At 40.2% G+C, this 24,509-nt stretch overlaps 1 pseudogene; it reads right to left on the reverse strand.

Annotated features, from left to right (window-relative positions):
* Positions 1-4,855: 4,855 nt before the first annotated feature.
* LOC118988352 (pre-rRNA 2'-O-ribose RNA methyltransferase FTSJ3-like) lies at positions 4,856-22,237 on the reverse strand (annotated as a pseudogene).
* Between the last annotated feature and the right edge of the window lie 2,272 nt (positions 22,238-24,509).

Below are 24,509 nucleotides of genomic sequence, written 5' to 3' on the forward strand. Positions count from 1 at the left end.
CCAATTTTTAAGATTTTATTAAGTCACAAGTACTACCTCTGGGAGACCTGGGGACGTTTTGAGTCAGAATATGGTTTTCTTGGCCCTCAGTTTTTGATAGTTATGGCAGTAGGTTTCTCCCCTTTGTTTGTTTTTTTTTTGATTGATGCTGATGTCTACCTTTCACCTGAACCATTTTTTGTCAAGAGTTACAAAAGAGAATGATGTGATCAACTTTACTTCCCACGATTTAACTAGAAGTCTATAGAAGGGTTTTAATTAGTGGAGACTCATGTTTTAAAGCATAATGGCAGGCACAGAAAGATGCTCAGAAACGTTCATGGAATAAGAGTGAATAGTAAAAGGTGAAAGATTTAAACAATCTGAAGAGAAACCAGAGTATGAGAATGAGTGAATAGGAGAGGTACATAAATGAGAGTGTGGGTGGAACGAGAAGAGGAGATGCAATGGGTGGGTTTGGGAGTAGACTGATGAATTGACTTTGGAACTCTTTTGAGCTGGAATGACACTCATTTAATCTGGTCTTTACCTTTGGGTAGATGTTAATGATTTGCAAAAGCACGAGTCTTAATCTATGGAGCCAGTTGTTGGAGAAGTGAACCAAAGGTGATATAAATGAAAGCTCATGGACCTAGGCACTCTTTCGTTTTGTTAGTTGGATGATAAAGTTGTGGCTTTGAGCAGGCCTTGGTTGTGCCTTGCCTCATCCCTCCCCACCCCTTACACTCTCCTGCCCAACTGCCACCACATAGGCTGTGACTGACAGATCTACTCTGTACAGAAAAGAACATTAGGTTCTAATAAAATGCTCCCATATGTTTGGTACTATGAATCTAACAAGCTGTAACAAAATAAATTGGCTGGAGGCGAGCTTCCTTGAGCCTGAGAATCTGGTTCTGTCTCATCCTCCTAGACATTTTTTGAGTTTGCTTGAAGTTCAGGAGGTTGTAGACATGCAGCAGCCTTCAGGTCAGAAAGGGAATTGGTTAGAACACATCTTTGAAAGGGTCAGAAATCTGATCTGAACTAGCATAAACAAAGTAAAACAGGAGAGAGAGATGCTGTTGCTTATTCCCTGAGATGATGGACCAAGAAGAGGAGGGGTTGTCCTCAGCATGATTCAGTTCAAGAACAGGCACATCAGGACTCCTTCGCCTCTCATTTCTGCTTCTCTCTGCTTCCCCCCTTCTTCTCTCCAGCTGACTGACTCCATGCAACTGCAGGAATCCAAGATCTTACATTTGTACAGTCTAGTGACCAAAGAGGAAAGAAAACTTGCGCCAGATCTTGTGACAAACCCAGGGGAAGATTTTCATGGACTCAAACCAGTCATGTATCCAAATGTAGGGTGGGATTGTGGGATAGCAAATTGACAGCTCCCACCAGAAATAGGTGTTTCCTAAAAAGGCAAGGGAGGTGATAGTCTGAGCACATAAAACAACACATTTTCACTGAGGGGGAGAATGAAAGCCTCCATATGCTTTGCAGGAACAAAATTCACCCCTGCCGAGCTGTTGGGGGATATGACCCTTCACTCCCGTCCAAGTATATGAGTGCCACTCGATACCTTTAGATTATTCCCTTTTGCCAAACCCCCAAAACTGGCACTTCTTGATTTTGTAACCTCAAATAAAGTGAACCCCATGATGTTTCCAGGTTCAGCTTAATTCCAACCAGTTGTCACTTCCTCCACCTAGGAGCTGGTATGGAAATAGGTATTATGCCTCTGCTGCTTTGTGTTATGGCTAATGCACTAGAGAGACCCTTTTCGAGAACCAAAGAGCCCTAGTTACACCCCAGAGGATGAAGACAGACTGCAGGGGACCAACTGGTTTTCGTTTGGACCACCATTAAGAGAAGGTTCACTTGCTCTAGTGCTTTTAAAATCAGCTCTGCTCCAAAGCACTTGGGTTATGTACTTGCCACCTTGCAGAAAGACTCAGTATTTGAGATTCAAGCCAAATGCTTTTTAGGCCACTTGTAAAAGACACTGCTGCCCTGGGCCCTGCTGGCTGACTAGGCTGGCAGCCAGTTCCGAGACTGACCATGATAGCACATGCCATTTAATACGCAGGGAAGAACGGTGACATGGTTTAGATTAAGAGCAACGCTAACCATGTACCAAATACCTTTCACATGGCCCAGGCACTATTTTTTCTTTAGCCACTTTTCTCTCACTGTTAAATAGAAAAACTTCACATTTTATTTTATTTAAAACATATTTTATTTATTTATTTTTAGAGAGAGGGTAAGGAGGAAGAAAGAGAGGGAGAGAAACATTGATCTGAGAGATATATTGACCTGCTGTCTCTCGTATGGGCCCCGACTGGAGATGATGAAACAAACTGGTGACATTTTGCTTTGTGGGATGATGCCCACGCAACTGGTCAGGGCAAAACAAAAATTCACATTTTAGAAGGAACAATTGCTTATATTATTTCACTATTTAATAAGCTGATAGGTAGCATATTGTTCTTGCAGAGTCAAAGATGAAAAATCACTACCCTGGGAGAAAATGTAATAAAATTCTGAAGACAATGGGAAGGAGTGACTAATTTGGTGACTTTGAATTTCATGAGGAAGACTTTTTTTTGTTGTTTAAGTTTGTGTTTTTCTATTTTCTACCTAGTGTTAAACACTCATCAGATATTCCTGACACACAGTAGGTGCTCATCAGGTATTTACTGATGAATAAATAAGTAAATGAATATATTAAACTTTCTAAGAGGAAGAACTGATCAACAATTAAAATAAAAATCCAGGCAAAATCAAGTTTAAATATGCGCTTTTCTACAAAGAGAGTTAATCTCATAAGAGGAAAATTGATCTCGTTTACTCTATTCCCAATTTTACCTGGAATGAGAAGTAGAAGTTCTAAACCCTCAGATAAATGAATTGTCCATGCAATGTGCCTATCTTACCACGGGATGCTAGACATTGTAGGAGCCCCACGTTGCTAGACATTGTAGGAGCCCCACATGCCAGTTTTCCAGCTGTAGTTTCTCAAGTAAAGTGTTTCAAGATAAATTTGGTTATAGTCACATGTATGACCCAAGTGACTAGATGTTACTCAGAGTAACTCAGAATCCTCACATCAGTTTCAGTATTTATAAAGTTAGGACAAGTTATGAAATTTTGGGGGGCTCAGCACAAAATGAAACTGTGGGGACCTCGTTCGAAGATCATTAAAAATCCAGACAATGACAGCACAGCATTAAACCATGCGCAGGCCCTTCTGCCTGGGGACCTATGTGACTGCATAGGTGGCATGTCCACAAAGCCAGCCTTAGAAGCTCCTTGTCTTCTGGAGACTGTCGAAGCCTGGTGAGTTCATATTCACAGCAAGACCCCACTGAAATCACTGGGTTGTTTAAATGTTTCAAACGTGGTGATGAGAAGTAGGACGACATGAGGTACTGGCTTAGGTGAGACTTGAACCTAGGGTTGCTGTCTCCCAGTCCGAGGTGTCCTCCAGCAGAGAGATGACAACCGAAAGTTCCAGGGACACTACTTGCTTCCATTCACTATTAAAATAATGTTCTTGGATCTTACATTGAATTTTTGGCATTTTGCTTTCAAGTAACTGGGGATTTATAATATCTGGGCCACTTAAAATGCCTTCAGTAAGTAACAACCTTTATTTGTGGTAAATACTTTAGGAAAATGTATTCCATTAACCTGAAAATCCACCACAAAAAAAATTTCAATAACTCAAACGACAGACCGAATTCTGCCCTGATTTAGTTTGAGTAGATATCATTAAAATAATAATTTACAAGATGATTTATATGTAATTAATTTTGGATTTATTGTAATGATATTTTTGTTTATTGAGCTATAATTTACATATAGTAAAAATCAACCTTTTTTGGGTGTACAAGTGATGAATTTTCACCAGCTTACACAGTCAGGCAGTTCCCCATTCAATCAAGATACTGAATATGCCCAGCATCACAAAAGTTTCCTTCAAGCTCCTTCAAGGTCATTTGCTGTCCTCACCCCAGACCCTGGGAACCACTGATGATTTGTCTTTCCATTTTTGCCTTGTGTGGAGAAAGAAAGAAATAATTTACATGAAATTCTTTTAAGTTTGGCTTATGTTACTTATTATAATATTTTCTTTGCTTTACATCCTCACCAGCAATATTTAGTAATTATCTTTTTTAAAAAGCCTAATCGACATGCAGTGGTGTCTCATCGCAGTTTTAATATGGATTTCCCTAATAACTAATGATATTTGGCATTTTTTTTCATCTGCTGTTTCCTCTGTGTATCTTCTTTGATAAGGTATGTTGTTCAAATCTGCTCCTGTTACTTTCTATTTATTAAATATTTTTATGTTTTAATTTTTCCTAGCTTAGTAAAATATAATATGTATAACATTGCATAATTTTAGGGTGTTAAACATAATGATTTGGTATATGTATATACTACTAATAATCACCACAATGAGTTTAATTACCATCCTTCACCTCACATAGACATAACTTTTCTTTATTCAATGGGAACTGAACCGACAGAAAGACAGCTATCATCATGGTTTTATTCAAATGAAGTGTAAGAGGAATGGGAAAGACTTGAATGACCAGGAATAGACTAGAATGAATGCCACCCCAGCGCTCAACCTCTTATGATTTAAAAAGTGCATTTTTCTTCCGGTACCCAGCATTTTCCATGGAAGTTTGTGGGGTCTCTTATGGCACCAAGAGGACAATTTGGGGTGCTTTACCAGGAGACCTGCTTGGGGCAGAAGATGTTCTCCTCACTGCTTCGGACCACCATGAGAACTCTCGGCACCCCGCTATCCTTCCAGGTGAGTGTGATGCAAACCAGGGAAAGGCGGGCACCAAGGAGGCTAGCGCCGGCCCCTGCCATTCGCTCCTTCTCGTCCATACCCTGCCTTTTCAGAGGCTCTGGTTGCTCTGCTCACTCTGGTTTTCTTCTGCTCCTTCTACTGCTGCGCTCTTTGGTCCTCCTTCGTCCTTGAGTCCACCTCCTTGAAGTGATCTCTGACTCCAGCTGGCTGGCACACTCTGCAGCCCACACCTTTTTTTGACGACTACATAGGTGACTTGGTGTTTCTCCTTGCCAAGCCCAGCCTTCTGTGCCACTTTCTCTCATTCTGAGATGTCCACCGTGTTCCACAGCTTCTGCCCTCTTCTTGGTTGGCTCTAAGCATCTTCAGCATCCTTAGTTTCTTTCTATTTAACATCAGTCACTTTCCTGGTGGGATGCACATTGATTTCCCTTGAATATTTCCCATAATGCTCTACTTCCTTCCTGTCAATAGGCAATTGTCATGTCCTGTGATGTTTTCCTCTTGCCACAAACCACTCTGGAAGCTCCCCACTCATTCTCAGTAAATGAATATTGGCCAAAAGAATGAACTATGAGGCCCCTCTCGGCTTTTTGGGGAAGAGGCAATAATGGCATCTATAGCAAGGCCTTCAGGGTCCAGTGTCTGATGCTTCACTAGATCCTCAATAGACACTCTCTCAAACTCATCACTTCTGACTTAGATCCACAGTGTCGCTTCTCATCATGACCTGGCTGGCTCTCAGCTCTCTTCACCCTCACTGTTGCTGCTATCACTGTCTGAGCTGTCAGCTCTCTCTTCAGCCCCAGGGCCAGTGGCAGCCTCTGTCTCTGATGGAGCTTCTGCCTCCTTAGGGGGCCTTATCCTGGCACCAGGAAGATTCCCTCAGTCTTCAAATTGGAAGGTGGTGGTAGAAGTGGCTGCAACTGCTTCTTTGGAGGGCTCTCACATGGGAACTGGGTCTGACCAGGACTTCAGCAGCATCATCCTTGAGCCCACTGAAGCCATCCTTTGAGGACCTCAGGTTGGCTTCTTTTTCCTCCAGGACTGCCTTTCCCTTCAAGGGCACCAGCAGTAGATTCTCTTGTTCCTTCCCTTTTTTATCATCTTCTGTTTCAGCAAATTGTAAATGCCTTTGGTCCTTTAGACTCTGAGGCCTTCTGACTCCTGCCAGCTTCTCTGGATCCAGGCCTTAAATGTTTGGTAGTATTCATCAGCGAAACCATTGGGTCCCGTGCTTTTCTTTGTTGGTAGGTTTTTGACTACTCCTTCAGTCTCCTTAATCATTGTATGTCTGTTCATATGTTTTGTTTTTTCATGATTCAGTCTTGGTTGGTTGTAGGTTTCTAGGAATTTATCCGTTTCTTCTAGGTTGTTCAGTGTGTTGGCATATAGCTGTTCATAGTAGTCCCTTATGATCCTTTGTGGTTGTCATGTCCTCTCTTTCATGTGTAATTTTTATATATTTGAGACCCCTCTTTTTTCTGGTTAGTCTAGCTAAAATTTAGTTAATTTTGTTTATCTTTTCAAAGAAACACTTTTAAATTAGGTTGATATTTTCTACTATTTCGATGTTTTCCAGTTCATTTATTTATGCTTTAGTCTTTATTATTTCTTTCCTCCTGCTAACTTTGGGCCAACTTTGTTCTTCTTTTTCTAGCTCCTTGAGGTGTAGAGTTAGCGTGTGTATTTGAGAACTTTATTTTTTATGTATGTGTTAATTGCTATAATATTACTTCTTAGAACTGCTTTTGTTATATCACACAAATTTTGGTATATTGTGTTTTCATTTTTGTTCATCTCAAGACAATGTTTTAATGTATCTTTTAGATTATTCTCTGATTTTTGGTCATTCAGGAGTGCACTGTTTAATTTTTATGTTTGTAAATTTCCCAGTTTTTCCTCTTGTTATTGATTTCTAGTTTCATAAAATTGTGGTCAGAAAAGATACTTGGTATTATTTAAATTTTTAAACTTCCTAAGACTTGTTTGGTGGCCTAATATATGATCTTTCCTAAAAAAATGTTTCTTGTGTGCTTGAAAAGAATGTGTATTCTGCTGTTGTGGGATAAAATATTTTGTATATGTCCACTAGGTCTGTTTTATCCGCAGTGTTCTTCAAACTGCTGTTTTCTTATTGATTCTCATTCTGTATTACCTATTCGTTGTTGAGAGTGGGGGGGTATTAAAGTCCCCATCTATTGCTCTTTATTTCTCTATTTAGTTCTGTTTGAATTTGGTGCTTTATACATTTAAGTGCTTTGATGCTGGGTATTTGACCATTTACAAATGTCAAATCTTCTTGAGGCCCTTTATTATTATATAGTCACATTATGTGTCTCTTTTTACCATTTTCAGCTTAAAGTTTGTTTGTCCAATATGGCTACTCCTGCTTTGTTTTGATTACCATTTACTTGAAATATCATTCCATCCCTTCATTCTTAGTTTACATGTGTCTTAAAGATAAAATGTGTCTCTTTTAAGCAAAATATCATTGAATCAAGTTTTTTTTTTTAATCCATTCAATGTTCTTCCATTGGAAACTTTATTTACATTTAAGATAATTGTTGTTAGCTAAGGACATCCTATTCTCATTATCTTAATTGGTTTCTGACTGTTTTGTATATCCTTTGGTCTGTGCTTCTTATTTGTTCTCTTCTTTGGTGACTTAATGAATTTCTGTAGTGGTATGTTTTGACTCCTTAATCACCATCTTTTGTGGAACTACTACAGATTTTGTGTGTGTGTTTCCATATGGCTTACATAAAATATATTTATAACATCTTATTTTAAGTTCATAACAAATTCAATAGCATTTCTAAATTTTACACTTTTACTCCTTCCCCACCCCCACATTTTAGGTTATTGTTATTACATTATACATTTTTATTTTATGCATTCAATAACAAACTACGTAATTATGGTTATCTTTAATAAATTTGTTGTTTAACTTTTGAACAAGAGTAGTAAGTGAATTATGCACGACCATTACAATATTATAAAATCTGACTTTGAACAAATACGAGGTCTGTCCAGAAAGTATCCATTCATGTAATGTGAAGAGTAGAGACATTTATTGAAGAAGATAAAAGATACATTGTACATAGGATAATGACTCCTCAGTCCCCTTCAAAGTAGGCACCTTGGGGCCTCACACAATTCTGCTAGTGTCTCTTCCACTGTTCAAAAATTTTGCAAAATCTTCTGTTGGAATTGCCATCAGCTGTCTTGTTGTGTTTTCCTGAATCTCCTTGGCAGTCTGGAACATCTTCCCTTTCAAAGGTGATTTTTGTTTTGGAAAAAGCCAGGAGTCCCAGGGGGCCAAGTCTGGGCTGTAAGGTGGCTGAGTCACCTGGATGATTTGATGTTTCACCAGAGCTTCTGCCTAAGACATGATGCATGAGTGGTTGTGTTGTCATGGTGAAGCTGCCAGTCACCAGTTACCCATAGCTGTGACCATTTTCATGTATTGCAGCTCTCAACAGATGAAGAACATTGAAGTAGTACTCCTTATTAATTATTTGGCCTGGAGGGGTGTACTCATGATGAACCACATCTTCCCAATCAAAAAACACAAATAACGTGGTCTTGATCTTGCTTTGACTTTCTTGTGCCTTCTCCAGGTGTGGAGAACCAGACGCCTTGCACTGGGACAACTGGGCCTTTTTTCTGGATCATACGAGTCTCCTGTTGTGACCTGCTTGAAGAAATCTGGTTCATTGGTACCAGTTTGAATCAAGTCATTAGCAACTGCAACACAATGTTCCCTCNTTTTTTTATCCATTCAATGTTCTTCCATTGGAAACTTTATTTACGTTTAAGATAATTGTTGTTAGCTAAGAACATCCTATTCTCATTATCTTAATTGGTTTCTGACTGTTTTGTATATCCTTTGCTCTGTGCTTCTTATTTGTTCTCTTCTTTGGTGACTTAATGAATTTCTGTAGTGGTATGTTTTGACTCCTTAATCACCATCTTTTGTAGAACTACTACAGATTTTGTGTGTGTGTTTCCATCTGGCTTACATAAAATATATTTATAACATCTTATTTTAAGTTCATAACAAATTCAATAGCATTTCTAAATTTTACACTTTTACTCCTTCCCCACCCTCACATTTTAGGTTATTGTTATTACATTATACATTTTTATTTTATGCATTCAATAACAAACGACTGTAATTATGGTTATCTTTAATAAATTTGTTGTTTAACTTTTGAACAAGAGTAGTAAGTGAATTATGCACGACCGTTACAATATTATAAAATCTGACTTTGAACAAATACGAGGTCTGTCCAGAAAGTATCCATTCATGTAATGTGAAGAGTAGAGACATTTATTGAAGAAGATAAAAGATACATTGTACATAGGACAATGACTCCTCAGTCCCCTTCAAAGTAGGCACCTTGGGGCCTCACACAATTCTGCTAGTGTCTCTTCCACTGTTCAAAAATTTTGCAAAATCTTCTGTTGGAATCGCCATCAGCTGTCTTGTTGTATTTTCCTGAATCTCCTCGGCAGTCTGGAACATCTTCCCTTTCAAAGGTGATTTTTGTTTTGGAAAAGGCCAGGAGTCCCAGGGGGCCAAGTCTGGGCTGTAAGGTGGCTGAGTCACCTGGATGATTTGATGTTTCACCAGAGCCTCTGCCTAAGACATGATGCATGAGTGGTTGTGTTGTCATGGTGAAGCTGCCAGTCACCAGTTACCCATAGCTGTGACCATTTTCATGTATTGCAGCTCTCAACAGATGAAGAACATTGAAGTAGTACTCCTTATTAATTAATTTGCCTGGAGGGGTGTACTCATGATGAACCACATCTTCCCAATCAAAAAACACAAATAACGTGGTCTTGATCTTGCTTTGACTTTCTTGTGCCTTCTCCAGGTGTGGAGAACCAGACGACTTGCACTGGGACAACTGGGCCTTTTTTCTGGATCATACGAGTCTCCTGTTGTGACCTGCTTGAAGATATCTGGTTCATTGGTACCAGTTTGAATCAAGTCATTAGCAACTGCAACACAATGTTCCCTCTGCTCTGGTAGCAAAAGTCACAAAACAAATTTTGCCACAACACATTTAATGCCAAGATCCTGCATCAAAATCTCGGACACAGCAGGTTTTGGAATCCCCAGATCAGCTTCTAGTTCTCACAGTCAGTCACTGATCTTTGTTGATTGAAGCTCATACACGTTCAACTTTTTCAGGTGTTCTGCTTGTTGCAGGCCTTCCAGAACATGGATCACTTTCAACAGATTCTTGACCATCTTTGAAGCATTTAGTCCACATTTTTATGGCACGGCACTCATTGCATCATCCTGAAAGCACCATTCTGAATGATGCTTCATTCTGAATCAACTGAATAGTTTCCTTGGAGGAATGTTCAAGCTTAACACAAAATTTGATGCAGATTCATTGCTCTATTCACTCAGTTTTTTTTAATGCAATGGCTACACAGTACACATGATCACCCAATGGCATCTACTGCCCCCACTGACGTCATCATTGTTCACACACGCACATTCCAGTCCACTCTGTCTGTCCACTGTTTCGCTGTCAGGTTACATCACTATTGCACAAACCATTCTCATTATATTAACAATGGCTGGACTTTTCCCAGACAGATCTTGTATACACCATAGTTTTATAACTACATTAATTTTTATATTGTTCATTAGCATGCTTTTATTTACTGTTGGCAGAGCCAACAGCTCAGCTCTACCAAGATTAGTATATTGGATCTACTAAGATCTGAGCCCTGGTTACTGTAAATTCTATTCCCCTCGTCCCTCATAATCTCCCATCCAAGTACTAACCAGGCCCGGCCCTGCTTAGCTTCCGAGATCAGATGAGATCGGGCGCATTCAGAGTGGTATGGCCATAGACCTCCCTCATAATCTTATCTTCAGTGGTTAAGCCCCACAGATTCCCCCATGTGATACTTGTGAGATGAGACCCAAGTGGATATCCTATGAAGTGACCCACAGCGCTGGGGCAGCTGCATGTTCAACTTTGGGCTCTCTTTTTTTCTACTGGAGAAAATATGGGTCCAGTTGGACCCTTCTGGTGCAGAACTGCACTGGCCTGAGGGGAGGACGGTATGGTCAGAATGTAGCCTCTCCTCTTATCCATATAATATGAACCTTCTCAGCCCCTATAGTCTGGGAGGGGGCGTTTTAGCATTACTTCTGTATTCCTGTATTTTCACAATGGTGTTTTGTATATGGATAGTTGCTAGTTGGTCTTGCTTTGAGAGAATGACCTATGTTATCATCTTGATGATGTTACCCCTCTTTTTAAGAAATGGGTTATTTGTTACTTGTTATTAAGTTTTAAGGGTTCTTATATATTCTCATTATTGTTCTTATATATTCTCATTATCTGATAAACGTGTTTATCAGACACGTTTTGAAAATATTTTCTCCCAATTTGGGTCATTTAAAATTTTTTCTTAATTTTATCTTTCAAAGAAATGTTTTTAATTTTAATCAATTCTAACTTATTAATTTTTTCTTTTATAATTTATTCTTTTGTTCTATGCAAGAAATCTTTCTTTAAAACACATAACTCTGGCCATTGTGGCTCAGTTGGTTGGAGAGTTGTCTCATAACCAAATGGTTGAAGGTCCAATTCGGGTCAGGGCATATATGTAGGTTGCAGGTTTGATCCCCAGTCTGTGGTGTACAATCTCTGGTCCAGGTGCACACGGGAGGCAACCAATCAATGCTTCTTTCTGTAATTGATGTTTCTCTTTCCCTTCATCTCCAGAAGCAATGTAAAAAATGTCCTCAGGTGACGATTAAAAAAAACAAATCATAGTTTTCCTGTTATCTTTAGAAGTTTTATGGTTTTGTGTTTGATACTTAAATCTATGATTTTTTAAATTTAATTCTTGTATATAGAGCAAGGTGTGGAAAAAGCTTATTTTTTTCTTCATTTGAATATCTAGTTGTACCAGTACTATTTGTTGAAAAGACTGTTGTGTATCTACCTTGTAAAAAATAATTTGCCACATACACATGAGTATATATCTGGACTCCATTGTGTTGCATTGATCTATACGTTGATCTTTTACCAATATCAAAATATCTTGGCTACTGTACCTTTATAATAAATCTTGAAATTGGATTCTATGAGGTTTCCAAGTTTGGTTTTTATTTCCACATTATTTTGGCTGTACCGGAGCCTTTGCTTTTTCACATATATTTTTAAAAATTAGCTTTTTGACTTCTAAAACATTCTACTGGATTTTGATTAGGATAGCTAAAATTTTTTATTAGTTAAGAAATTGTCTTCACTGCCTTAAGAGACGTTATTGCAGTGATTTCCTAGTGTCTGCCTCTATTTTCCATCATCTGGAATGACATTCAGGGCATGAAAGTAGCGTGATGGTGGCCCTGAAGTTGGGGTTGGGAGCTGTGGACTCAGGCTGGCTGTAGACAGGAGGGACTGAGTGCTGGATAGTAACTCTCTATTCACAGCCAGAGGAGATGTTAGGAAGGAGGCCAACTGTGTGTATTGTTTATTTTAGCCTTGGGGAGATTAGAGTTAACTTGCTTGGCTTGTGCTACACCTCTCAGAGGGAAGGCACGACTGAGATGTGGGAAACAGTACGAAGTTTCTTTAATAATTTTAAATTTTTTTCTCCTGTTTGCTGCTATTTTGGAAATCTCACTCACCCATCATTTACTCTAGTTGTCTCTCATTCAATACCCTTTATTTTTTCCTGCCTTCACTCCAAATTCTTACTCAAATTTCTGATGTTCATTAACAATAATATCCTCTAAAGATTAGAAATGTGAAATAAATATATTTTGGTAGAAATTTGGAGACAAACAAATCAAGCATTAAATTAAGCACAGTTATTGGCGTGTGCTGATTGTGATTAATTGTGGGGTAAAGTATTCCAACCACCTAGGGACATTTTCCCTGGTTAGACCTCAGTGTCAATCCACAGCTTCTTCTCCAAATAGCAGAGTCTCTCTAGTGCATCTCTGACAACTTCGTGGCATCACTGAGTTTCAGATTTTCTTTCTTCCTTATGCCTGGCAGCCATGGACCAATTAATCTGAAAACATGAACATTTGGGAAGAATATTCTTTGGTGACTCAACAGGGCAACAGATGGCAAAATGTTTAATGTTTATTTCAAATCCATTTCCACATTGGATTCACATCCAGGAGTGTTTAAAACATTTTTATTTGGATAGAGACTGTTGGTCACTGTCACACAACAATCTCTGTTGAGAGTATAATTTGAGTTACAACTTCTTTGACAGGTGTCAGGCAGACATTGCAATTTTGGGGGATCATGAATATGGCTCACCATCCTTCCTCCTTCACATTATATTTTACTTATCAAGAATATATTTACAGCCCTGGCTGGCGTAGCTCAGTGGATTGAGTGCAGGCCTGAGAACAAAAGGATCACGGTTCGATTCCCAGTTAGGGCATGTGCGTGGATTGCAGGCCAGTTCCCAGCAGGGGACATAGGAGAGGCAACCATACATTGATATTTCTCTCCCTCTCTCCTTCCCTTCTTCTCTAAAGATAAATAAATAAAATCTTAAAAAAAGAAGTGTATCATTAAAAAAAGAATATATGTACAAATACTGCTTTTTAACACCATTCGTTCATTCATTCATTCCATTCATAGTAAGTGTTAATCACTATTTCTGACAATGAAAAGACACAACAAAATGGGCTACAATTAAGGACTCTAGAGTCTATTAAATATATTTACTTTGTCAATAAAATTTAATCCCATGAAAGCATTTTGCTAGGTAATCTTGCTCTGTTTTTGTTGGGCAGGCCTTTCCCTCTACAGAGCCTTGAAGACTGTGTTGGAAGCTGGTTTGGTGACTAAGTATCAGAGGCAGATTTGCCTAAATGGAAGTAAAATGTATTTCAGACCCCTTCTTGCTCGCATAGATTCTTTCCAAACCTCTGGGAGGAGCCCCATAAGGTTGTTTATATGGTCATAATTTTTGTAAAATGTGGACATGTACGGTATTTCAACTATAATTGGTGAAGACTGCTACCTCTTTGTATTCTGAATTTCCGCCTGTCATTCCTATTCTCACACTGGAGGACAATGGAGGGACTATCACATTTGGGGGCGTCAGATAAGTGGAAGTTTAGTTAGTGTTCACTTAGTTTGAGCTTAGTAAGGTGTATTTGTGGTTTGCAGTCTAATCTAAAAATAGTTTTCTAGCTGTGGCTCATAGGAATAATGTAGAAATACAACTACTGCTCACTGGGATGACTCCTCCAGGGTTTTGTAAAAAAGATTTTATTTATTTATTTTTAGAGAGAGGAAAGGGAGGAAGTAAGAAACATCAGTGTGTGGTTGCCTTTTGCATGCCCCCTGCTAGGGACCTGGCCAGCAACTCAGCAATATACCCTGACTGGGAATTGAACCGGTGATTCTTTGGTTTGCAGGCTGGTGTTCAATTCACTGAACTACACCAGCCAGGGCTATTAGTTCCTTTAGCGTTTTTCAAATGAAGTTGCCAATAGAGAAGTCATAGTACACAGCAGTTCGTGGCATAGAAAACATGTGGGTGTGGAAGGAGAACAGAGTTTAAAATGTAAGGATCTAGAATCCAGTCTGTGGAAAATTCTCCTAAACTGTACATGAGCAAAATTGTAAGCAATAGCTTTTATTCCCATCAATGCTTAAACAAAATGCAAGTTCTCTTTCTTCACAAAATTATATTCCTTCATGCAGTACATGCAATTGTAAACGCGCCATGGAGCCTTTTCTTTGTATTTTGGGGAATGTGAGAAATAGAATTTGTCAAAATTTCTGTTTTTGTAAGGGAAAAACTATGGCTATATTATATGTAGATAATATTCCTATGTGACAGCCTATGTTTTATGCATGTTAATGTATTAAATAGCATCTTAGCATAACATTACCATTAATAACTATAAAGCTGAAACAAACTTTTGAATTATCGAGCATAAAAACTAAATTTGGAGCAATTATTCTAGGGAAAGTCTAAATTAAGACTTCTTTCTGTGTTGAAAATAATATGACAATATTTTTGTCGTATGAAAAGAGAATCAGAGTAACAGCTAAAAGATGTAGGAGCAAAATATGGTGCAGGTGTGTCAGCCATTTAATTAAGAACATGTTCTGTTGACTTTCTGGATTTTGTACGTTTTGTTAACTTTCCAAATTCAAGGTTTGTTTTGATTTGTTTTCTTAGTCTACATAAATACTTACATACCTGCTTAATTTTATATTAGTAATTTTGCATTATTTCTATTAAAGATATCTCTCAAAATTTAAAAGTTTCAGGCCTCAAACACCTGGATCTACTCTGTATTTGCCCCTGGTTTTACTTTTGTTGCTCAGCGATTTTTCAAGAGAGAGTAAGTCCTGAAACTAAATTAATCTTCTGTGAGGAAATTAAGAAACAGATTGAGTGAAGGGTGAGGGTAGGATAAAAATAGAGGAAAAGGGAAGTGTATGAGTTGGCCACTTAAGCGGCTGATTTAAAGTTGGTAGTGAGTGCACTGAGAGGAGGGAAACATGGGAAGTAAGAAAGTGGGGAAATGGGACGGAGAATAGGACAGCAAGACTACTTAGCTTGGTACAGAGAAAGAATACAGAAGCTGGTCAGGAAGCAAGTTCCTGGATCCATTCATTTACTACCACTGGGCTTCCTGCTGCCTCCTTTGTAAAATGGAAATAATAATACTTACCGTTCAGGTTGTTGGCATTGAAAACAACTACATCCAACCTCAAGCCCAGTGGGCCTCAGAGTTATTACCACTGTTGCTGATTCAATCAACTGTTCTGAAGGAGCAGAGGCAGGTGCAGCAAGATGCAGAATATAAGATCTTGAGAAAAGCCTGAGAGACAAATGGGAAGTAAAAATAAGGCCAGGCTTTGTCCACTTGTGAAGGAATGTGTTGGGAATGCTAAAGCATGAAGAGGCTGAAAAATGATTTGGGTTATATAAGGTAAAATAGGAGAATTGGGAAGACAGATTCTGCATAATCTAACCACTACATGATGAGAAGAAAAACGCATGCCTCTCTGATGGTGGTGGAGGAGGAGGCACAGGAAGAGAACGGACGAAGCCTCACAGGGCTCCTGGGTGAAAAAGTCTGAAATTGGTGGTGCCAACGAGTGTGTGGGTATTTGGCCGAAAGGGGGAACGTCAATGTTATCTCATCTATCAGGTTGCTGGATGGCTAACTCCGGGGCTCTTGCATATCAGTGCTGGGATACCGATAGACTCAGGTCAAAGGGAAGACCCAGAGGCTCCATTCAGATAATGAGGAGTAGGGTTACTGTGAAATTTTGGGAGGAATGACTAAAACGAATAAAAATTTCCGTTTTTATCTGATCATCATTTTTGCTGAAATTGTGAAAAAGAGAAAGCAGGTCATCACAGAAAAACAACCCATTCCCTTTAGGGCTAAAAAACGTACTCCAGTTGGCTTCTGCTTCAGGGAAAGTTAAGTTTGAAATGTTGACTTCTCAGCCTATAAATTAGAACCCACATATTTACATGTTCCATTTACAAAGAGATGGAAAGTAAAATTTCTTTAAAATTTATCTTGCTTACAATGTTTAAAATGTCACTTCAGTTCTGAAATTTTAATTCGTGGTTGGCTCTCTGGGTCACATCTGCCGCTTAAACGAGGGCCTGTGCGGCAGACACGTATTTTTAAAAAGTTGTGTATGGGGGTGGGGCAGAAGGGGCACAAACATGGTTAAAAACAAAGACCCACAGGCTAAAGCTGAGAATTGCTAAATAATGTGACAGAGACCCTCTGCTTAGCCAAACTTGGATCTGGCTCCTCTGAGACCTTTTCTCCATTATACCTGGACCTCGAGTCTTATCTCTGACCCCACGCCAGTCCTTGCGGGGTCTGAGTAGTTCGGTTAGCAAAAAGGGGATGGACTCACATGAACAAGTAAAAAGGACACATGGACAATAACTAAGGTGGGGGGCGGAAATGGGAGGGAGGTGGGGAGCACTGGGTGGGGCAGGGCTGGGAATATAAGACAGAAAACTGTACTTGACCAAGAATTAAATTTTTAAAAAAGTAAAAAAAAAAAAAGAATCCTGCAAAGTCAGTTCAGAGCGACTCTCCACTTGCTATCAGATCACCCTGGCCCGAATTCAGAAGATTCCTGTCAGGTGAGTTAAGCCAGGATTCCACTGCCCTTGGTTTCTTCTCCTAGTAATTTTCCATCCACCAACCTCCCCATGTGTTTCCTTGGCTGTCAGTCCCCGTTTGTTCTTGTTGTAATCGGACCCGAGGCCTGTTCTATACCAAGGTCTCATTCCCCTACTGCAATAGTTTCTGAATGAAATATTTTTACCATTTTAACTACTGTCCAGCTCCAGTTTTCTTGAACGAATGTGAGATTGTGACTAGCAACCATCATTTCTTGCCAGCCCAGCTGGTAACTGCTGGGTTGGCAAGCAATCTGCTGTGTTGGCTATTGGGTAAACTCTTATCTGAATAATTTTAGTAACACCTGTAACTGCCGCTTGTATACAACTTAGAATTTCCAAAGGCTTTCACGTATATTAATTTTTCCCCACTTGTGAAGTAGGCAGGGATCTTAGAGATGAGGAAACAGAGGCTCAGAGGCTCAAGATGGGGACACCCGTCTTGGCGAGGGTCATTCAGTAAGTGTAGCAGGGCTAGAACAAAGGCTTTCAGAGTCCTCGCTCAGTGCTTTGAGTTACAACTGCAATTTAAAACGTGAAAGAGGAAAAACTAGAGTACCTCAGAAATGTTGTGGTAGAGAGTGAATTGTCATGGAGATGAAGATGGCGACTCTTAAGCAGGACAATGAAACAAATGAAGTGGGGAGTCAGTAACTTGCCTTAGGCATTAGAATGAATAATTATTTATTATTTTTAAATGATTTTATTTATTTATTTATTTATTTATTTATTTAGAGAATGGGGAAGGAAGGGAGAAAAAGAAGGAGAGAAATATCAGTGTGTGGTTGATTTTCACATGGCCCCCACTGGGGACTTGGTCCACAACCCAGGCATGTGCCCTGACTGGGAATTGATCCTGCAACCCTTTAGTTTACAGCCCGTGATCCATCCACTGGGCCACACCAGCCAGGGCAGGATGAACAATTATTTCATGACTATCCTTGAACAATTTACTGCTTTCATATAAAGAATAGTTTCAAAAGCTTTAAATTGTAACAAAGATACTTAGACACATCAAGAACAAATCTTGGGTGTAAAGATGATTATAGGCTCAACATACAGCATCCCCACCATCTAATAAAGTCCTTGAAATGGCCACAGTTCTCAGACACTGGGTAAAATGCTGAAGGGAACAAGCTAGGTAAGACATAGTCCCTGCGGTCTGAAGCTCTTGGCCAGTTTGCACAGGAGTGACGTGACCAGACATCTAGTTACAGAACAGCGGGGAGAGGCATGCCCTTCTTGCTCCTAGGGCCCACTGACTGAAAGCCGTCCTTGGTCTGCCTAGCAGTGTGCCTGTCTGTGTTACAAGCTGGACCCACTATTCTCTGAGGGTCTTTTCAGTTTTTTTTAAATTGAATTGCAAATCCTGTTTTCACGAGGCTGCTGCTTCTGCCACTATGGAAATGATGGTCATGTATATCACAAATTCAAGTACAGGACTACAGGACTCAAGAGGAGGAACAGATGAGCTGTAAAGGGGCACAGTCCTCCTCCAAGCCAAGTGTCTTTGCTAATGAGCAAGTAGGTTAAAAAAAAAAGAGAGAAGGAAAGGAAAGCAAGCGAGAATGCAATCGGCCAGGATAACGGGATGTGTGAGTGAGGTTCTTCAACAGATGTGCCTGCAGTGAGGTCAGTAGATAAATCTTAGCACCTTTCACTGGAACATTTCTCAAGCCAAGTGCTGCTCCCTGGACAATCCCACAGCTGCAGTCTCTCTTTTTGATGAAGAAGGAGGCCAATATGTCTCTCCCTGGGTAAAGCAAGACATCTGTTGTCCTTTGCCCCGGGCCATCTCCTCCCCAGGCTACAGGTGATGCCCACCTTCAGGAGCTGCTGAGGTGGCATCAGGACAATGCTGGTGAGATAAGAAACCCCCTCTTTCTGAAGTGTTTTCAGATGGACCCTCCTTGGTCTGGGTCTGGGGGAAAATTGTCTAAGCACCACTGTGACCTGCTTGTCCCATGTGAGAGTGTTCCAGTGCCATTCTTGAAACAACTCCGAACCATCCCTCCCCTGCATTTGCAGGGAAGTCCCATGTGGCTTAACTTTCTGTCGGAGGTAGGGTTCCAGACGGGCCCTGCAGACAAAACTCCAGGGTCAGCAGCAGCGTTCTCCCAGCGAAGCAGCAGTCTCCCGTTGGGGCAGGGCTGGCTGTGCGCTGTAGTCTTCCCCGCCCTCTGGCCTGGTCTTTGAGGATGTCATGGTGAAAGTAAAGGAAACTTTGTTTAGTCTGCACCACAGCTTTGAATAGGCCATAAAAACTCCCTAGGCTGTGACCGACCAGACTTGGAACAGCAGACCTCCGCTCGTCACTTAATGCACCTTCTTTGTCACTTTGTATTTTGCCTGTTGTCTGTCTCTCTACCCTGGTGGCCTGTAAATACACACACACCCGCCATCTGGAAGTTGCTGTGCTAACACTGTGTTCTCTAAAGCCCCTCACACAAGTTGATGAAATCATGGGATGTACGCCGTTGCTTTTACCTTTAGGGGATGAGATTAAATAGAGACATTTGGAGATTGAGAAACAAAGGGAAACATTTCTACTATAAATCACCTCTCCTGAACCAACCCCTCTCAAATGCTAGTGGCTTACAAATCTTCATTATGATTTGAATGGTTATAACATAGTCCTTGATTAGAAACATCTTGATTCCTAATAGTGTCAGAAAAATCTTAATACCTGAGCCCTAAAACAATGTGCTTAAATATAAAGCAGCTGAAAGATTTCCCTATGTGCAAGTCCTCCTTTAACTTAGTTAATCTAGAGTAAATGAAAAACAACATCAACAACAACAAAAAACCCCTAATATTTTCAGCAGGGGGAACCGGGGAGGAGGAGGGGGAAGAGGTTGGTATTAGCGGATAGAGATGGAGAAGATGGAGAAGATGGAGAAGGGAAAGGAGGAGAAGGAGAAGAAAGAAAAAAAAAAAGCGTTTGCTGCTGAGCTGAAAATTCAACTAGAAAGCCAAGGCCCAGCTTGGAGCAGAGTTTTATGGCTGAGTTATAAACTCTGAAAATAGGGCTTTATAATGGAAATGTTGACAGACTCTCTACTATAACTGGGTTAGCGGATGCCCGCTGTAATGTACTGTGTAATTTATAGGAGTCACCTGTTAAGCCATCTGGGAAAGAAAATTTCCCTTCTTTTAAAATGTTAATAACTTGATTAACCTTTTGAACTTTATCATTACTCCAAATGGAGTCCATGGGAGCTGGTTGCTGCTGTACACCCAATTTGTATTTGCAGATAAAATTTGGGACATAAAAAATATTCATACCGGGAGGCTTTCTCATTCTTACCTTGTAGGAAAATGAGTTGTCAGGGGAGAGGTGGCACCGTGATGGCTTGGTTTCTGCAAACCAACACTGCCTGCAGTTCGAGCACGAAGTGGGATCTCTTTGTGCCTGTGTCCGCATGCACGATTTTCTTCTCTTCTCCCTTTCCTCCCCCACTGGCTTTTCAGGCAAGAAATCAGGTACTGAGATCTCTCCCACCCTCAGGGAAAAGAGGTATTATTCACTCCGGGAACCCTGACTCTATAACTGTTTAATGGATTGCTAAATGGCTTGTATATATGGTTTTACGACTTCTGCACTTGTACAGTTAGAGATCCCCGTACATGAACTGCCCTGTTTTCCATATTCCACCTTCTTTCATGTTTAGTACAGCTCTCCTTCCCTATCAAAACATCCTTATTAAATCTCTTCATTCTCAACATCATTCCCTAAATGACCAGCTTCCCAGGCTGGACTCCCACAGCCTGACTCGCATTCTCAGGACCTCTCCACGGGCGCTCTGGGACCTTTACCCAACAACCCTCTCTGAACAGACTGAAGAGGGCCAGAAGCTGAAATTGCTCACTTGGAATTTGCTGTATTTCAAACACAGGCCAAGGCCTTCATATTTATTTCTTGTTTAATGTCTCCTGGCTGACTATTTTACTGTTAATCTGGGCTGCGAATGTTTTATGTGAGGCATGCATCTTTGTCTTTAGCATATGGTATTCCCATGTGATCTTCATTGATTAAATCAGGAGATCTTTTCTTTATTTCTCCCTAGAACACTGAAGTAGTCACGCCCAAAGTAAGTCAGATAGGAATGATTATTTTGTTTTGGTTTTTTAAAGATTTTATTTACTTATTTCTAGAGAGAGGGGAAGGGAGGGAGAAAAAGAGAGGGAGATGTCAATATGTGGTTGCCTCTCACATGGCCCCCACTGGGGACCTGGCCTGCAACTTAGGCATGTGCCCTGACTGGGAATTGAACTGGTGACCCTTTGGTTCACAGCCAGTGCTCAATCCACTGAGCTACACCAGCCAGGGCAAAAATGATTATTTTAATAAATATCACATTGGAAGAGCCAATTGTATTAAGAGACAGCCCTGCCATTTCCTCAATCCTTTGGTCTGAAGGACAATGCTTATCAAAACTACACAAGAAAGTGGTCTGATGGGAGAGTGAATATACGGAGTTCTCTCCCACTTTCTGGGAAGGTTGTCTCTATTTTATTCTTAATTAAGGCAGCCAATCATTCTGGTTTTCCCAGACACTCCTGGTTTCAGCACTGTAGTCCTATGTGCCAGGAAACCCCTGAGGCCCAGCTGGCCATTTTACTCATACTGAACATTTTTTATTATGTTCTTAAATTACCTGATTATAATAATACAAAAAGAAGATTGATCCATAAAGACTTAATATAAGGAACCATTTTTTAATTGCTAGAGCATTCACAAATGACTGGGCTTCCTGCAAAGACAGCACACTGTCCCTGGGACATTCATGCGGAAGTCAAACCTGTGAGTAGGTTTGGAGGAAGCTCCCGATTTTGGCAGAAAAAACAAGACTTCATGACCTCAAAGGTCTTTTTCAACTCTAAATTAAAGGAAAATTCTGGATGGCTTTAAAAGACAGAAACATGCCAGCTACAAGTGACCTCAGGGATCTTAAATCCCTGTATCTTTAGGTTCTCTGTGCAGGGTTTGCATTGTTATGTTAATGTGGTTCTGTATCTTATCAGTTCCTCTGAGACCTAGTGTGGTCCTATTTTGTAACATTGTGTATCTATTTTTATTCTAAGGGCCTCTTCTGTGATTTTCAGACACTCACCCCTTCGTTGGATGGAGCCTGTGCTCTTCGTCGGAATCTGATGCTCATTAATGCCATGACCATTTCTCCGCTGGAACCACAGCTCCTGCTTGCAATTTGATGTCATCCACCCTTCACACTCTCCGACACTCATATGCATTTCACAGTTGTGTCAAGAGAGACCTCAAGATGTTGAGAGGAAACATTTGCCAAGGCTACAGTGAGATTGTGTGGCACAGCCAAGAATGGAAAAGTCAAAAGTCTGGCTCCGACTCCCTCTTCTAATGACTAGACACTACTCCCTCATTGGAACGTATTTGATTTTAATGCCTTAGAGGGGCACAGAAAGCTGGCTGGTTTACAAATCGAGAAACGTTCTTCCTGAGGCAGCAGCACAGCCGTCCCTGCCACCAGGTTCAGGGAGCTGTCGATCTTACATGACAAAGCCCCTCTCCTCCTCTTTCCTTTCTCTCCATACCTCTTCCTCCCTGATTGCCTCCTGAATTTGCTAAATGAAAGTTTATTCTAGTTATAGAATATTCTAGTTATCTAAGGGTAACAGAAATTTCTGAAGTACATAAAAATGTTTATAAGAACCTGAAATGGCACAGAATCTAAATTAGGAGGTAATTCTAGGAGCTCATGTCTCCCTGATGTCGCTGTTGAGATCACAGAAAAGAGGACCTGGAAACAAAGCCCCTCTGTTCTCTCTGTGTCGAAGTCGGGCTCGTCCTCTCTGAATTGCGGGAGAAACCCCCACTTCCGGAACTTCGTCCTTTTCCTTTTTGCTCTCTGTCACCCTCCGTCTTTCTACCCCAGATAGTTGGGTTTTCTTTGATGTTATTGTAAGCACTTTCCTTTGTTCAGTAAGCATTTACTGAACACCTACTATATCCTGTGCATGGTGCTGGCCTCAGAAAGTAAAATTAGTCATATTTCTATTGCATCCTTGATGAGCTCACTTTGTATATGACAGTGGTGAGAAATAGAAACACCTCTCCAAACAGCTAACAGTAATATAATTTGATGAATGTTCAATGATCTAAACTGAAAGATATTTAGACATTTCTAGAACAAGCAGAGAGGCAACTGTTGTTTGCCCATTAAGACAATGTGCTTGTTTTTTTAAACATGTTTGCCCTGATGATATGAACTTGACTACGTGGCAGATAAGCTTATCCAGGTTCGTGTCTGCCCTTTCATAAACTAGATCACTGAAACACTTGTACTGGACTGTGTCAGCATGGCTTTCTTTAGACCTGAGTTCTGACCCTTGCTGGGGTGTGATGCCGTAAGGGTTTTCTCTATCATGACCCATAAGAAAAATATTTTTTCAGGCTCAGCACTAGAAATACTTACACATTTTTTGGAGAATTGATATCTTTTTGGCTTACAGAGGTTGTGGGCCTTTTGACTGATAGTATGCTCCTTTCTGAGTTATATCTTAACATTCATGAAGTTTAATCACTCCCATCCAGTACTTACATCCCCTCAACTAGAGGTTTAATCCAGTATTTTAGCCCACACGGAAAACAGATTTTACACTGTGACCTAGTGCACACATTTATATGTGTGTATACGCATGTGTACACACACATGTAATTAAAGTTGCACAAAACACATTTCTATTGCAGTGCTCTATATTTTTATTCTCTTCTGTTCCACTCCATCCTGTTTATTTCATGCCATTCCATTTTATTCAATGTTTAAAAATGTTAATCCCATGTCACTATATTGATTTCATAACTCTTTTAAATATAGTTCAATTTATTTATTATTAGAGGGAGAAAGGGAGGGAGGGAGGAAGAGAGAAAAAGAAACATCAATACAAGAGAAACATTGATAGGCTGCCTCTTGTACATGCCCTGACTGGGGACTGAACCTGCAACCCAGGCATGTACCCTGACTGGGAATTGAACCTGCAACCTTTCACTTTGCAGGACGACGTCCACAATGGTCAGGGTTGATTTCATAACTCTTTGGTGGGTTGTGAGCCCCAGTGTAGGAAACACTGGTTCAATCCCTTCCTTGAACACACCCAGCTACAGACAACTCACTACTTCCAGGGGAAGCCTATTTTATTATTGGGAAATTTGGAGCTGTTCCTTCAATGAACCGAAAACGCCTCCTTTGTAGATCTTGCCCAGTATCTTGTTAGTTCTATCTTTCAGTTTCATGTAGAACAGTTCAGTCCTTCTTATTCCTGACCATCCTTCCAATATTTGAAGAAAATGTGTTCCCCTGAAAACTCCTCACCCATTTGTATTCGATAATGGCTCCAGCAAGAGGCTCAGTGGCCAGACATCAATAGCTGAAGAAAAGCGTTAGGCCAAGGCAATTAGAAACGTTCCCTGAAGCATTTGAGTAATTTGAAGTAAAGGGTTGCTTTTTAAAAATGT

The sequence above is a fragment of the Sturnira hondurensis genome, unplaced genomic scaffold (assembly GCF_014824575.4).
Source record: "Sturnira hondurensis isolate 20B ecotype Veracruz unplaced genomic scaffold, ASM1482457v3 Scaffold0006413, whole genome shotgun sequence".
In the NCBI taxonomy this organism is placed as follows: domain Eukaryota; kingdom Metazoa; phylum Chordata; class Mammalia; order Chiroptera; family Phyllostomidae; genus Sturnira; species Sturnira hondurensis.